This window comes from Microcaecilia unicolor, chromosome 6 (assembly GCF_901765095.1).
Source record: "Microcaecilia unicolor chromosome 6, aMicUni1.1, whole genome shotgun sequence".
NCBI classification, from domain to species: domain Eukaryota; kingdom Metazoa; phylum Chordata; class Amphibia; order Gymnophiona; family Siphonopidae; genus Microcaecilia; species Microcaecilia unicolor.
In genome coordinates, this window is record NC_044036.1 from 269,226,562 (window position 1) to 269,241,488 (window position 14,927).

The following is a 14,927-nucleotide window of genomic DNA, read 5'->3' on the forward strand; positions in this document are numbered from 1 at the left end:
TCCTTCAGGCGGCGAGCTAGAGGCGCCTGGATCTTCTACCAGTTAAAGTTATCTACCTGCGGCATCTAGTGAGTTTGTTCAGGGTGATGGGATTTCGTTGTTGGGCTTTGAGTGCGGGGTGGGGGGGATTGTAGTGGGTTCTGCAGCACCATTGGGCGGTGTGCGTTCATATGGGAGGTCTTCATGGTGGAGATTGAGAAATTTTAAAGCAGCGACAGAATGTAGTGAGGCATGCAAATAGTGAGAAGAGGCAGTATGGGGGAATTCCGATTCCTGGGATTTTTCAGATACATAGTCTTCTTCCTCTTCGTCTGATGATGTAGGGATGACTGGGCCGATCGTAGTGTCATGGCCACAGGTGTTTTCAGCACCCATAGGGACTGCAAGGGTGCCTAGGCAAGGCCACACACTTTGCAAGATTGCTCCTTTGGATGTGCAATTTTCGCAGAAGTTGCATTAAAAAATTCTTTATGGTAAATTTGTAGGTGTGTTTTCTTTATTGGAGAGGAAGTGAGACAGTAGGGATAAGAAAAAGAATGAGAAGGAGGAGCAGAAGTCAAAGAACGGGAAGGTGTCTCACAACATATACAATTAGTACCTTGTTTTTAATGTGTATGCTAGTGTGTTGGGCACAGCTAAGCCTTTGCTTTATCTGGGTTTGCTGTGGGCTTATAGGACCTTTGGTGGGTGGGCTTGGCTAACGTATGACAAGCTGTTTTGTAAGAGAGTCTGAGGTGTGTGAGACATTGATATTTGGTTTTCAGTTATGACGCTTCAGCTTTGGCCTTTTCGTGCGGGTCATGGGATGGAGGGGTCAACTGATTTGCCAGTTGAAGGAAGGTGGTCTACTGCTGGAGGTCTCTCCGGGGCAGCACGGTTTAGGATGCGATGCTTGAGGGTGCTTTCAATTTAATACCAGGTGGTGCAACCGAGCAGTGTGTCATTTTGCCCACCACTGAAGTCTCTGTCAAGGAGTCCATCCTGCCTTCCGGTGTTTGGCGGTCAGGAATTGGGGCCACGGTTGGGTAGGAAAGAGGGCACCATCTGGAGTGCAAGGGATTGCTGGACAAGGCTCCTATGCCCGTTAGGTTGTCAGTCTTGAAGAACTGATCTGCAGCTTGCCTGTTGTGGGAGGGTTTTTCCTAGGAGTTCACGATTTCTTCCTTGTTCGAGTTGTTGAAATTATCGTTATGAGTAGCACTGATTACTGTAACATAGCTTATTTGAATGGTTCAAAATTCAGCAGTGTGTTTGGTGTTTAGTCTGTCAAAATTTGATCATATCACTGAATATTTAAAAAGCTTCAAGATTTGCCAACTGCTTATTGTATAAAATCAAAGCTACTTTTGCTGCTGGATAATGTTTTGCATCAGAAATCCTCTTTATATTTGACATATGCAGTGCAAAAGTACGTTCCATCATGCCAATTGCGATCACTGACGTCTTGTGATTTTGTATTTTCTGCTTTGAATCTTGTGTGTTTGGACATAATGAGAAGAGGAACTTTCTCTTTAGCCGGACCAACAATATGAAATGAATTGCCGAGATATCTCAAAAACGAATGGCATGCACTGATATTTAAATACCAGCTGAAAAGACATTTGTTATGCCTGGCATATTATACATCTGATGATGCTTCCTTTTTGATTACTTGAAGGGCCTGCATGTTACTTTCTGGTATGTTCAGCCTGGCATATTATGCATTTGCTGATACTACTTTTTTGGATCACCTAAAGTGCCTGGATGTTATTGTTTGGTATAATTGTGTATTATGTTATTGTGTATTTACAATATTTTATGTATGTGTTTATGTGATTTTATATATGCATTTTTGTAAGCCGCCTTGAACAAAGGCGGATTAAAAATAATAAATCCAAATTCCTTTAGAGGGTCTCCCATTATGCATTACTTCTCGTAATGCCACTTCAGTTGCCCAGCTTGCTTCTGTTGTTTGGGATAAAATTCTGAAAGAATTGAGTTTGGGTCATGTGATGGGACCTTTACAGATTTCGTAGTTTCTCCTTTGGGTGTGTTGCTTAAGAAAGAGCCAGGGAAGTTCTGTTTAATTCACAACCTTTCATACCCACCAGATGGGAGTGTGGGTGATTTTACTGACCCCAATAGGTGTATGGTGCATTATGCCCCATTTGATCAGGCAACTGATATGCTGAAAGAATTGGGACGCTTACGGCAAAGGCGGATATCGTTTGTTGCTGGTGCGTCCAGAGTGTTTTTATTTGTTGGATTTTGTTTCAAATGTCTCTTCTTTCGACAGATATATGCCAATGGGGTGCTTGGTGTCCTGCGCATATTTTGAAGCCTTCTCTTCTTTTGCCCATTGGGTGGTAGAGCAGGTATCGGGCTCCGTGTCTATTGTGCATTATTTAGACTATTTTTTTTGTTTGGGGGCCCAGCATCCAGTTCTCATTGTCAGGCACCATTTTCTGCTTTTCATTTTGTTTTGCAGGATCTTGGGATCCTGTTGGGCTGAGGATAAATCACAGGGTCCGCGTACCAATTTCACTTTGATTCAATACGCATGGAGTCAAGGAAGCCTTACGAAAAAGTTTGTGGCCTCTTGGAAGCCATTAGAGAGACACTTGGGAAGAAAAAGCTTAGTTTGGCAAAACATTCAGTATTTGGTGGGTAGATTTAATTTTGTAGTGCATGCGATTCCCATGGGATAGAGCGATTTCTAAGTGTTTGACATTTTTGTCCCAGGGATTGCGGAAGAAATTCTTTTTGGTTAGGATTCCCTGGGATGTGTGTGAGGCTTTGTGCCTTTGGAACAGTTCAATGGGATGAGTGTATGGCAGTTACCATCTGTCTCAGTGCAGGATTTGCAGTTGTACACTGATGCTTTGGGTGGCCTTGGTTTCGGCATCTATTTTCAAGGTGCTTGATGTGCACACCCATGGCCAGTTTGGTATCAAGAGGAGGGTTGGTGTGCCAATATCACTTTGTTGGAACTTCTTCCAGTTTGGGTGGAGTTGGTCCTCTGGGGTGACAGGCTAGTGCACTGGTAGATAGTCCTACATTCAGATAATGTGGCAGTAGTGGAAGAAGTGAATCGGCAGATGGCTCATTGTCCCTTATTGGTTGAGTTGCTGCGTTTGGTCATGTTGAAGTGCTTGCAGTTGAATCAGTCTGCACAACGTGTCCCGGGGTGGATAACAGGGTGGCCGACACTCACTTTCATTTTCAGTGGACCCGTTTTCAAGTGTTGGCCCCCTCGGCAGATGAAGAGGCAATGCAGATACATGTGCAGCTTTGGGACTCTATCATTTTACTCTATCATTTATGAACTTTAATGCAATACTACTTTGTATTTCTCATTCCGGAAAAGGCGATCGCCATTACGGCATATGTAAGCCACATTGAGCCTGCAAAATAGATGGGAAAATGTGGGACACAAATGCAACAAATAAATAAATAAATAATTGGCTGACAATACTTGGAGATCATACCGGGCTGGTTGGGCCCATTTCTTGCAGTTTGTGAGTGCTGGCTTTGGGGATAGCATTTTGCCAGCTGCAGGGAGTTTTGTGGTGGAATTCATTCTCTCTGCCAGGTCTCAGGGTTGGTTGCATGGAATTGTGGTTCAATCCCTCGTGAGTCTGAGTTGTGTGTCAAAGCTTGTCACGTCTCTCCCGGAATCTCGGGGTTAGTGAGCCCTTGGGCCACTGCCAAGGGGCGGCAGCGGCAGGAGAATCACCCAAACACAGACAAGGCAGAACAGACGTACCAGCAAACCCAGGACAGGAACTACCAGGTGGAGACTGCAGCCGAGGCAACTCAAGCGGGAGCAAACAGGACAGGAATTCAGCCCAAACTTCACCTGCACTTGACCGCCGTTCCTCAGGAGTCGAGCGGATGCAGGCGGCCGACAGGACTTACCGAACAGGGCTGGAAGGCAGAACTGCAGGAAACAGCAGCCGGCTGGCGAACAGCAGGAAACTTCCAGAAAGCACACCGGGGTTCCAGGCAGGCAGAAAGCAGCAGAATAAACCAGAAAACAAGCCAGGTCTGGGTGGGCAGCAGACAGAAGAATAAACCAGGAGACAAGCAGGGTCAAAGCCACAATCAGGAAAAAGCACAGCAGCACTGCAACAAACTCTCACCAAAGGAAACTCCTCTGAGGACCTCTGTTGCAAGGCAAACTAGAGACCTTCCCGGGTGGTTAATAAAGGCAGCATACAAGGGAGTTCACCAGGTACGGGTACTGCTTAGTTCCAAAAAAACTCCCAAAACAATCTGGAAGGCTGGAAGATCCGGACCGGACCAGCATATCTTCTGGAACATGGGAAACAGTAAGCCATCAGTTCACAGCAGCCACCAGGTCTAACCACCGGGGGGGGGGGGGGGGGGGGGGGGGGGGGGGCGGGGTGACAAAGCAAGGAACCTGGGCACAACCGTGACAGCTGAACAGTTTCCCTGGTTATGCGTAAGGGGTGCGACCTGGTTCATGTTATTTGTTATGCCAGCCTATTTTGCACAACACATTGGTACTTTTACTCGGTGCACTGCAGCATGTTTGTATCTCTAGCTTTGAAGTGGCATTTTTTGCACCATTGCATGTTGAGTAATTGATGACGCCTTCTAAACGTGCTGAGGGTCATATTGGGTTATTGGTGTCTCATGTGCTTTTCCAGCCCAGAGTGCTGGATTTGCAGATTTGTTGCTCGAAGACTGATCAATAGGCAAAAGGGACTTGGATCCATTTGTGGGCTTCCCTGGATCCATTTGTGGGCTTCCCTGGATCCATTTGTGGGCTTCCCCGGCTTTAGATTCTTGTCCGGTGCGTTGTGCACACAAGTACATTTCGCTCGCCAGTCAGTCTCTATTGGTTGGTGCATGCTGATGGGTTGCATCTCACTTGCTTTCAGTTTGGGGCAGTTTTGAAGTGGTCTTTGGGAGCTTCTGGGCTAGACCAATCCTGTTTTGGGACTCATTCTTTTGCTGTGCGGTGGACAGCTTGCAGAAGTGTGTGAATGCTGATGTGGCTCATTTTGTGAATGCGGTGGGGGGGGGGGGGGTCTTTAGTGGTGCAGTATGCACTGATTTCTAAGGATTGTACAAGGCTTTATTGCTCGGATGGTGTACATCTTTCTGATATAGGGCTAGACATTTTTCTTGGTTCAGCTCAGGATTTATTGTATGATTGTTTTGACAAATCAGCCACAGTACCTGTTGTGGGGGAGCACGGATAACCTTTGGACTGTCACCAGTTTGGCTGGGGGTTACAGAGGGTCACAGGCACAGCCAAATGGCATATGGGTAATAGGGCTGGTAATAGGACTTTAGGTCTGGGATTGGAATGAAAACTTGTGGGCGTCACCACCACAATTTCGGCATGGCTTGGTGACACCACAGGCCACACTAATTCCCTCAATTGTAGTGGTTATGTTAAAGAAGCCAAGGCTTGGTGGCACTGCAGGCCATTGTTTCCAACTAACTGCATGGAAGGGAGTGGGGGTTGGGGATTAATGGGAATTGGGTTAGCTGGAGAATTGTTATGAAACCTGTTATAGATTAATGGATTGTAAATAAAACTGTGGCCAATGATTTGCCCAATATCGTATGGTGGTGTGGTTATTAAGAAGTAATGGTGTGTTCTGATTTTTGCGAGTGCACGGGTGCATGTGCCAATGTTAAGAAAGCCCACAGCTTTAAGTTAGTGGGCGAATAACAGCCGCCATACTTTGGCAATTGCAGCTGTTATGCCTTTTGTGGGGGTTACAATGGGGCACAGCTAAATGTCATATGGGTAACAGGGCTGTTAATGAGACTTTGGGTCTGGAATTAGATTGAAAACTTGAGGGCGTCAACACCATAAATTTGGCGTAGCTTGGCGACACCGTGGGCCATACTAATTGCATCAATTGCGGTTACGTTAAAAGAGGCCAAGGCTTGGCAGTACCGTTAGCCATTGTTTCTTTGGGATACATTAGTTAAATCTTGTTGTGTATTAGGCAGTTATGCTGATACTGACTAACTGCATGGAAGGAAAGTGAGGGCTGGGGGATTCCTATGAAACTTGTTATTGATTAATGGATTCTTAATCAAGCTGTGGCCAATGATTTGCCCAATTTCATATGGCGTTGTGGTTATTTATAGAACAGCACTATTCCTGAGCCCAAATGTCATGAGTTGGGTTTTACACCAGGTTTCCGCTGGATGTGGAAATCATCTCTAAGCGCTATTCTATAAAGGGCACACAACCTGAAGCACCCTTCATGGGATAGCATTTAACACCGATTTTTTGACTCCACTTATAGAAATTCCCCCCATGCTAAACCAACCACTTTTATATAATTTATTTTATTCTCAATATTTTTTCTTCCAGCAAGTTTTAAAAGTTTTATTTTCCTCTCTTTCTAATCAGAAATCTATCACTTCAGGCTTTGAGAACACTCAAGTTTTTCTTCACTCTAAGCGAAACCCATAACTGCAAAGAAGGGAAGTGAAAAGTCAGATCAGGTTGTGTTCTGTGGCATATCACAGAAAATGTGAATTGAGTACTGGATGCACTTTATGGTTTTACCTGATATCATGTGCATCTTCGTTACTATTGTAGACACAGGGCTGCCAAGAGACTGAGCCGGGTCCGGGGCAAGGCCGCCCCCGGGGCCCCCGCCGCTGCCAGCCCCAATCACTACCACTGTCGCCTCCCTCTCCTGCTCCCAAGGCCGCCGGCGCCACAGTCCTCAGTCTCTACCCGCCCACCCCGAGCCCCGTTGACAGCCCCCCTCCGTCTGCCACCGGGCCCCCTGCATTCAAATCGACAGCGCAGCACCAGCGAGCAGCGCCTCACCTCCGAGTGAAAGCAGCAGATCGCCTCCCTTCGGGCCCTCCCTCACTGTGCCTCGCCCTCGCAGAAACAGGAAGTTGCATCAGACGAGGGTGGGACACAGTGAGGGAAGGCCCGAGGCGATCCGCCGCTCTCAAACAGATGCAAGGCACTGCGCAGCCAACTAGAGACTCTCCCTTTTCCAAATGCAGGGGGCCCGGTGGCAGACAGAAGGGGGCCGCCGACGGAGCCGAGGGCAGGCAGGTGGAGACCGGGGACTGCAGCACCGGCGGCCTGGGAACAGGCGGAGAGAGACCCTGGCACCGGGCCCCCCTTGAAGGCCCGGGGAATTTTGTACCCCTGCTCCCCCCTCTCAGCGGCCCTTGCTTCATTTATTTTACTACCTTTCATTCTGATAATGTTAATTTTTGCAATTTCATTGTTACCCGATAGTTAAACTTACCAGTAGGCTGGTCATGTTCAATCGGCTGGTCTTTGTAGAATCCTAAGAGAGAAGAACAGTATTTGATCTTAGTAACTGCACCTGTTAGCTCAAACTACCTCCATATTCTTAAGAACTATAAATTTTAGCCAAAAGTAATTATTTAGAAGCCCCGGCACAGGCAGCTCCTTGTGACTCTGGGCAAGTCACTTAACCCTCCATTGCCTACCGCATTGAGCCTGCCATGAGTGGGAAAGCGCGGGGTACAAATGTAACAAAAAAATAAATAAAATAAAATAAAAAACTAAGTGCTTTTTTTTTATACAAATCTTGGAGTACAGCGTTGCAGTTTTGCAGTTGTTATACATGCTGTTTGAACACAAGGAGGTTTTTTCATGCCGATGATGAAGCAGCTCTGCTCTATGTGCTTATAGCACTTGTGAGCTTCTTGAGGCTTTTTCCTCCTGTAAGAATCAGTGGTTTTGGAAGTCAGACTCTAAGAGAACCCCTACTATAATCTGTATACTTGAATTCACTTACAGCATGGCCATTTCTTTTCAAGCTTTTTACCCGCTGCAGTAAAAGGGGGCCTCAGCGCATGTCGAAAACACGTGCTGATGCTAACGCAGACCCCCCCCCCTTTTACCACAGCTTAGTAGAAGGACCCCTTAACACATGGTTAGTGGACCATAACAGGCTACCACACAAATGCGTTACAGGGTGTTGCCGTAGTTTGCCTGTTACTGCAGGTTACTCCATTTTTCTGAAATTTTCTCTAAGGGGGTACGGCATGGGTGAGGGGGGACATGGAAGTGTTAGCCAGCTAGCTTGTTATATCTAGGATACACTAACTGGCTAACGCAGAGTTAATGTGGGATCACTTATTTGCTTCTTAAATGGGAGGCGGTAAATGGTCCCATGGGCTAATAGTTACATTAATGCACAATCTGCAATACAAAATAAAGCGAAAACTCCCAAAAGGTGCCATGTTAAATCTGAGCAGTAAAGTCCTGCATTACAACCCATTAAGCCTAGATTTAGCGCACAACAGTAAAACTTCAACAAAATTAAACTGTTCAATATTATTAAATGCTAGTAAAATAGCATCTGTGCTTCATCCAAAGTTACAGAATTATCGCACTGACAAATTCACTGTTATCTTTGACTATATGCTACCATATATAGGGTTAGGTGATAGGGATTGGGACTTAATATACCGCCTCTCTGTGGGGTTTTTTGCAACTACATTCAAAGCAGTTTACATAGTATATACATGTACTTATTTGTACCTAGGGCAATGGAGGGTTAAGGGACTTGTCTAGAGTCACAAGGAGCTGCATTGGGAATTGAACCCAGTTCCCCAGGATCAAAGTCTGCTGCACTAACCACTTGGCTACCAGAGAAGCCAGGGAAATCCCACTTCAGCCACTGATGCTCCATGGACAAGTCAATTTGCCCTTCTAGTACCTCAAGACAGAGACAATACACACTATACTAGAAGAATTAACTTACCCTGAGCTGTGTTTGAAAAAATTATCATGTCTAAGTGAAAGCTACATTGATTTGAGCAGTACAGAAAAGAGAACTTTGGGGGTGGGGGGGAATGACACTACTGTGCAATAGCAGCGGCCAAGATAACTTTAATCAATTAGTAGAACCTGTAGTCTTGGGCTAAAAAACTGAAAAATATGAGCAGTGTTTTAGTAACAAAAAATGTAAACTTTGTTCTAAGTAGCAATAATGTTACCCTGTAGAATAGGCTCAAAGCAAAATTAAATTTCCAGCCAAAAAACAACATTTTGCAGCAGTGTACAAACGTAAGAACATACCATCAAAGTATCTGGAACATCTGCTGACTCTCCAGACATGAGCCTCTCTTAAGGATGGAGGTAGTGGTTTGTGGGGAGAACCAAAATATATATTTTGGGGGTTTTTTTAATGGACTAATGCACTTTCTGACTAGCTTTCTGAAGCTAAAACTCCTTCCTCAGGTTAAAAGAAAAAGGCGTTTCAACGTTAGTCTGAAGATGAAATGCAGGGGGAAATGGATGGGTAATCAGAATTAAATGGTTAAAAACAGTAATTCAAAGACATCTTCATAAGCTGGTTCTTGCAAAAAAGTATATACACCTGAATGTAGTTATTATTTATTCAGGATGGTCCTGTAACTAAAATTTCAGATTAAGGTTTACTAAAGAATTAATTTGCCTACATGACATACTTTTGACAGAAATCAAAAATGGGCCACTAACCCACAGGAAACCCTACAAACTTTAAGTAATAGACCTATGGTATTTTAACAGGAATGCCTCATATTCCCCTTCTCTCACCTCCCCCCCCCCCCCCCCAAATAGCATACTTGGTCTCATGAACTGTTCAGAAAGCAATTTAAGGTAACAAAGATACTGGTTCTATCTTGGGTACCTTTTCTTATGTGAATTTTGTCCTCGGATGTTTGTGATAACATGGACATCTGGATTTTGGAAGGGAAAACAAAGAAGATGTCTTCTATACAGAGGGCACTATGATAATTCTGGGAGGTGGGAGGATGTGAATTGAAGGAACCCACAGGACTGCATGGAAGGAGTCAAGGCAGCTGTAATACCCTTTAAGCTCTGAGCCCCTAGTGCTACAGAATAGCAAACCCTCGATTTCTCTTTAAGTGTAAATCAGATCCTTAATCCATGACAGCCAAACAAAAACTTGTTTCCACTGCTTATGGCAAAACAATGACACTAATTATCTCTTTAAAAAGGAATTCCCAAAGTAAAACTATATATATGCAAAAAAAACCGCCTGCAGCTTCCTAACATTATGCACATGCTTCCCTCATTGTTCTCATCAGCATTGTTGGAGTTTTGGGGCCCCCATTGTTAACCTGAGAAGATTAGGTGGAAAGTTCGACTGTCCTGGTAAGCATGCAAGAGAATAAGAAACGTCAAGAGATTTAAAATTCTTTTTTGGGAATCAGCTACCATCCTGGTGCCTGACAGAATGTTTGCGAATCTTATTAACCCCTTGCAGTGTGATTCCTAAAGCACATTTCTTTGGTTGCAGAAGTCTTTGTACTCACATCTGCCCTACACTATTCCCTCTCATTTGCAGTATGCCAAACTCATCATACCCTTGAAGGAGGGGCAGGGGGGGCAGGTAAAGCATCACTGTCATGTTTAAACAAAGTATTTTAAAAATCAGGCAGTTGTAAAGCACAAAATCAGTGCTCTCTCTCTCTCCACTCTATCACCACTGTCCTTGTCACTCATTTACTTCTTCTCATTTGCATTTTGTTGATAGCTAAGCCCAGAATGAGATGATTAACCTGTGACTGTTGTGTACTTTGCTATCCTCAAAGAGATTTTTTTAACATTAGTTATAAGGCTCAACTAAAATTGGTCGATTAATTTATAGAACATTCACCCAATTCTCTTTAATTGAGAAATACTTTTTTCCTGACCTGTATTTATGTCCTTAATATACAAGCCTGTTAAGGGTCATCCAATAGTACACATGATACATGGCAATTAAATGGGGTTTAAGAATAATCCCATGGTGACTCACTGATGGCTGGGCAGGTGTTTGCTACCAATCCCCCTCCCCCAGTGATAGAAGAAGCTCAAAGGGGAAATGATGTCCTGCATTTTGGGGACATGATCCCTTAAAGCACTTCTGGGTTTGGCTGTTCCTGAGGCACACCAGCAGTAGTACAATATTGTTACTACCAATTCCCTGAAAGGGAGGATAGATGTCATTACTCTCCAGCTGGATCACTCACAGTCCAATTGGACTGTTCAAACCAAACTGAAGTGTTTTGGGTGGGGGGAGAAGAGAGTTCTCCCACTTGACCACCAGACCACTTGACATGGAATGACCTATGCAACAGAAAGAACTACCCTGCTGCAGGGTTCTGGACATAGTTTCCCACCTCTTAACCACAGTGCACAGTTCACTCTCTACAGTAACACAGATTTTCCAAACTGTTTACTAAGGGGATTTTTTTTAACTCCCACTGTAATTTCAGATGTGTAAACCAGAGGATTATGTACACACTTCATTCATATTTTACATTTGATATACAACAAGAGATAATATCTAAATTGTTTACAGTACAAGAAGGAGTAGGAAGTCAAACAGGGAAGGGGGTATAAAAGGAAGCCTAAGTTACAATTTTATTTTCAAAATAATTAATGAAAAATAAAACAAAATACAATGAGACAAATTAAATGTACTAAGATACAGTAAGTAGGGTAGAGAGCAAATAGACAGGACAGTGACCAGCATAGGCATACTGCTCAGTAACACTGACAAGCATGGTTGGTGTGAGCTATCTGACAGGGAATATCTATTCAAAATAATGTGTCTTCAATGCTGTCTTACATATTTTTTTTTTAAGGAATCTATGCGGGATGCAATGAACAAATCGTAAAGAAACTTCAAACCGCCCAAAACACAGCAGCAAGGCTTATATTTGGAAAAACGTGTTTTGACAGCGCCAAACCACTCTGAGAAAAACTGCACTGGCTTCCAATTAAGGAACGTATCGCATTCAAAATCCGCATGACAGTTCACAAAATCATCTACGGCGAGGCACCGGGATACATGACAGACCTCATCCACCTACCACTCAGAAACACCATAAAATCAGCACGATCATACCTAAACCTCCACTACCCAAGCAGCAAAGGACTCAAATACAAATCCACTTATGCATCCAGCTTTTCCTACCTGAGCGCACAACTGTGGAACGCACAACCAAAAGCAGTAAAAACCACACTCGACCACATGAAATTCCAGAAAGCATTAAAACAGAACTGTTCAGAAGGGCATACCCCACCGACCCAACATAAAAAACCTGGACATTTGCGACACAACGTAACCAAATATTGTAATGGACATATCCTAACTCTTCCTTTCCCTCACTAAGTTCTCCCCAATTGTCTTTACCATACATGTATCTCACTCTACCATAATATCTCCTTGATATTACTCACACCCTGTATTTGTTCACACCGGAATCGGTTAACGCCAATTACAGCACTATGTAAGCCACATTCAGCCTGCAAAGAGGTGGGAAAATGTGGGATACAAATGCAACAAATAAATAAATAAAATGTTACCCACACCATCAGGGGTCTCTACCCTATTGCAGATTTTGGTATCATCCACAAACAGGCAAACTTTACTGGACAGCCCTTCAGCAATATCACTTACAAAAATGTTGAAAAGAACCGGCCCAGGAACCAAGCCTTGCAGTACACCACTGCTAACATTCTTTTCCTCAGAATGAGCTCCATTTACCACTACCTTCTGTCACCTTCCACTCAAACAGTTCCTAACCCAGTTAGTCACTTAAGGGCCCATACTGAGGGCACTCGGTTTATTAGCTGTTTATGCGGAACAGTGTCAAAGGCATTGCTAAAATCTAAATACATGACATCTAGCGCTCTCCCTCGATCCAACAGACTTACAAAGTTACACAGAGGGACATAACCGAAAGGGACGTCCTCGTTTCGATTTGGATGTTCTCGCAAAACGTCCCCCATCCAGGGGCGGGGAAACCCATATTTTCGAAACAAGATGGACCATCCATCTTTCGTTTCAATAATACGGTCAGGGACACCCAAATCCTGAAATCTGGTTGTCCTTAGAGATGGTTGTCCCTAGACTCGTTTCTGATTTTCAGCGATAATCGAAGCCAAGACGTACATCTCGGAAATTACCAAATGCAAGCCCTTTGGTCATGGGAGGAGCCAGCATTTCTAGTGCACTGGTCCCCCTGACATGCCAGGACACCAACCGGGCACCCTAGGGGGGCACTGCAGTGGACTTCATAAATTGCTCCCAGGTACATAACTCCCTTAACCTTGTATTCTGAGCCCCCTAACCCCCCTCCTAAAACCCACTACCCACAACTGTACACACTACCATAGCCCTTACAGGTGAAGGGGGGCACCTAGATGTGGGTACAGTGTGTTTTGGAGGGCTCACTGTTTCCTCCACAAACGTAACAAGTAGGGAGGGGGATGGGCCTGGGTCTGCCTGCCTGAAGTGCACTGCACCCACTTAAACTGATCCGGGGACCTGCATACGGCTGTGATGGACCTGAGTATGATATCTGAGGCTGGCATAGAAGCTGGCAATCAATATTTTGAAAGATGTTTTTTGAGGGTGGGAGGGGGGGTTAGTGACCACTGGGGGAGTAAGGGAGGTCATCCTCGATTCCCTCTGGTGGTCTTCTGGTCATTTCGGGCACCTTTTTGTGCCTCAATCGTAAGAAAAACACGACCAGGTAAAGTCGTCCAAGTGTTCGTCAGGGACGTCATGGTTTCTTTCGATTATGGGTTGAGGACATCCTAGTGTTAGGCACGCCCAAGTCCAGCCTTCGCTATGCCTCTGATACGCCCCCTTGAACTTTGGCCGTCCCTGCGATGGAAAGCAGTTGGGGACGTCCAAAATCAGCTTTCGATTATACCGATTTGAACGACCCTGTGAGAAGGATGCTCATCTTCCGATTTATGCAGACTTATACGGTCTGTGCCAGAGCTGGTGGTTGGGAGACAGGGCTGGTGGTTGGGAGGCGGGGATAGTGCTGGGCAGACTTATACGGTCTGTGCCCTGAAGAGCACAGGTACAAATCAAAGTAGGGTATACACAAAAAGTAGCACATATGAGTTATCTTGTTGGGCAGACTAGATGGACCGTGCAGGTCTTTTTCTGCCGTCATCTACTATGTTACTATGTATGTATGTCGAAAGATGGGCGTCATTCTCTTTCGAAAATGAGCCCAATAATAAAACTTATGTAACTGTAGGGCCCTTTTACTAAGGCACAGTTAAAAGTTGCCTGTGCTGGTGTAGGCACATGTTTTGGAAGCGCACAGGTCAATTTTTCAGCGCGCCTGGAAAAAGGGCATTTTTTTTTGTGGCTGAAAATGGACGTGCTGGAAAATTAAAACGAGCATGCATCCGTTTTCAGCCTGAGACCTTACTGCCACCCACTGACTTAGCGGTAAGGTCTCATGCGCTAACGTGTAAACTGCTGATTACTGCCAGGTAAGCGACATGCGCTAGAAAATATTTTCTACCACGTGTTTTGGGTGCGTGTCAAAAATGGAATTACCACCCTGGGCACACGGTAGCCAGACAGTAGTTCCAATTTGGTGTGCATTGGATGCATGCAGGCGCCTACGCACCTTAGTAAAAGGACTCCTGTGTCGGTCTATGTGCTTTGAAAATGAGCTTCTATGTATTTAGCTCACATATGTGCCAAACTACATTGATGTGTAAAATTACCCTATGAGAAAAGTCCAAAAAGGCACTCACTTAAGGCTAGTTTATAAAGATAACATAAGTCCCAATCACTGTTCCTTCCACCTACAGTCCTGCCAGTGGAGGGTACTGGCAGGACTATGGAGTGGAGGAGTAGCTTAATGGTTAGTGCAGTGGGCTGGGAACCTGAGGAACCAGGTTTGATTCTCACTGCAGCTCCCTGTCACAAGTTATCTAACCTTCCACTGCCCCAGGTACAAACTCAGATTGTGAGCCCACTAGGGACTGAAAATGTACCTGCATATAACATATATGAACTGCTTTGGTTGTACTCGCAAAAAAACAGTATATCAAATCCATGACCCTTTACTGTTCCACTGTCACATTTTCAATAGTGGGGAACACTCAGGCTCTGCAGGACTCCAGGGAA

General features: G+C 44.8%; 1 protein-coding gene across 1 annotated transcript in view; it reads right to left on the bottom strand.

Moving 5' to 3' along the window:
• Positions 1 to 14,927, bottom strand: part of NR6A1 (nuclear receptor subfamily 6 group A member 1) — a 476,601-nt gene that overhangs the window by 414,848 nt on the left and 46,826 nt on the right. The window contains exon 2 of the mRNA XM_030206196.1: positions 7,254 to 7,295. The gene's annotated coding sequence lies outside the window, so the exon portion shown is untranslated. The remainder of the gene's footprint in view (positions 1 to 7,253; positions 7,296 to 14,927) is intronic.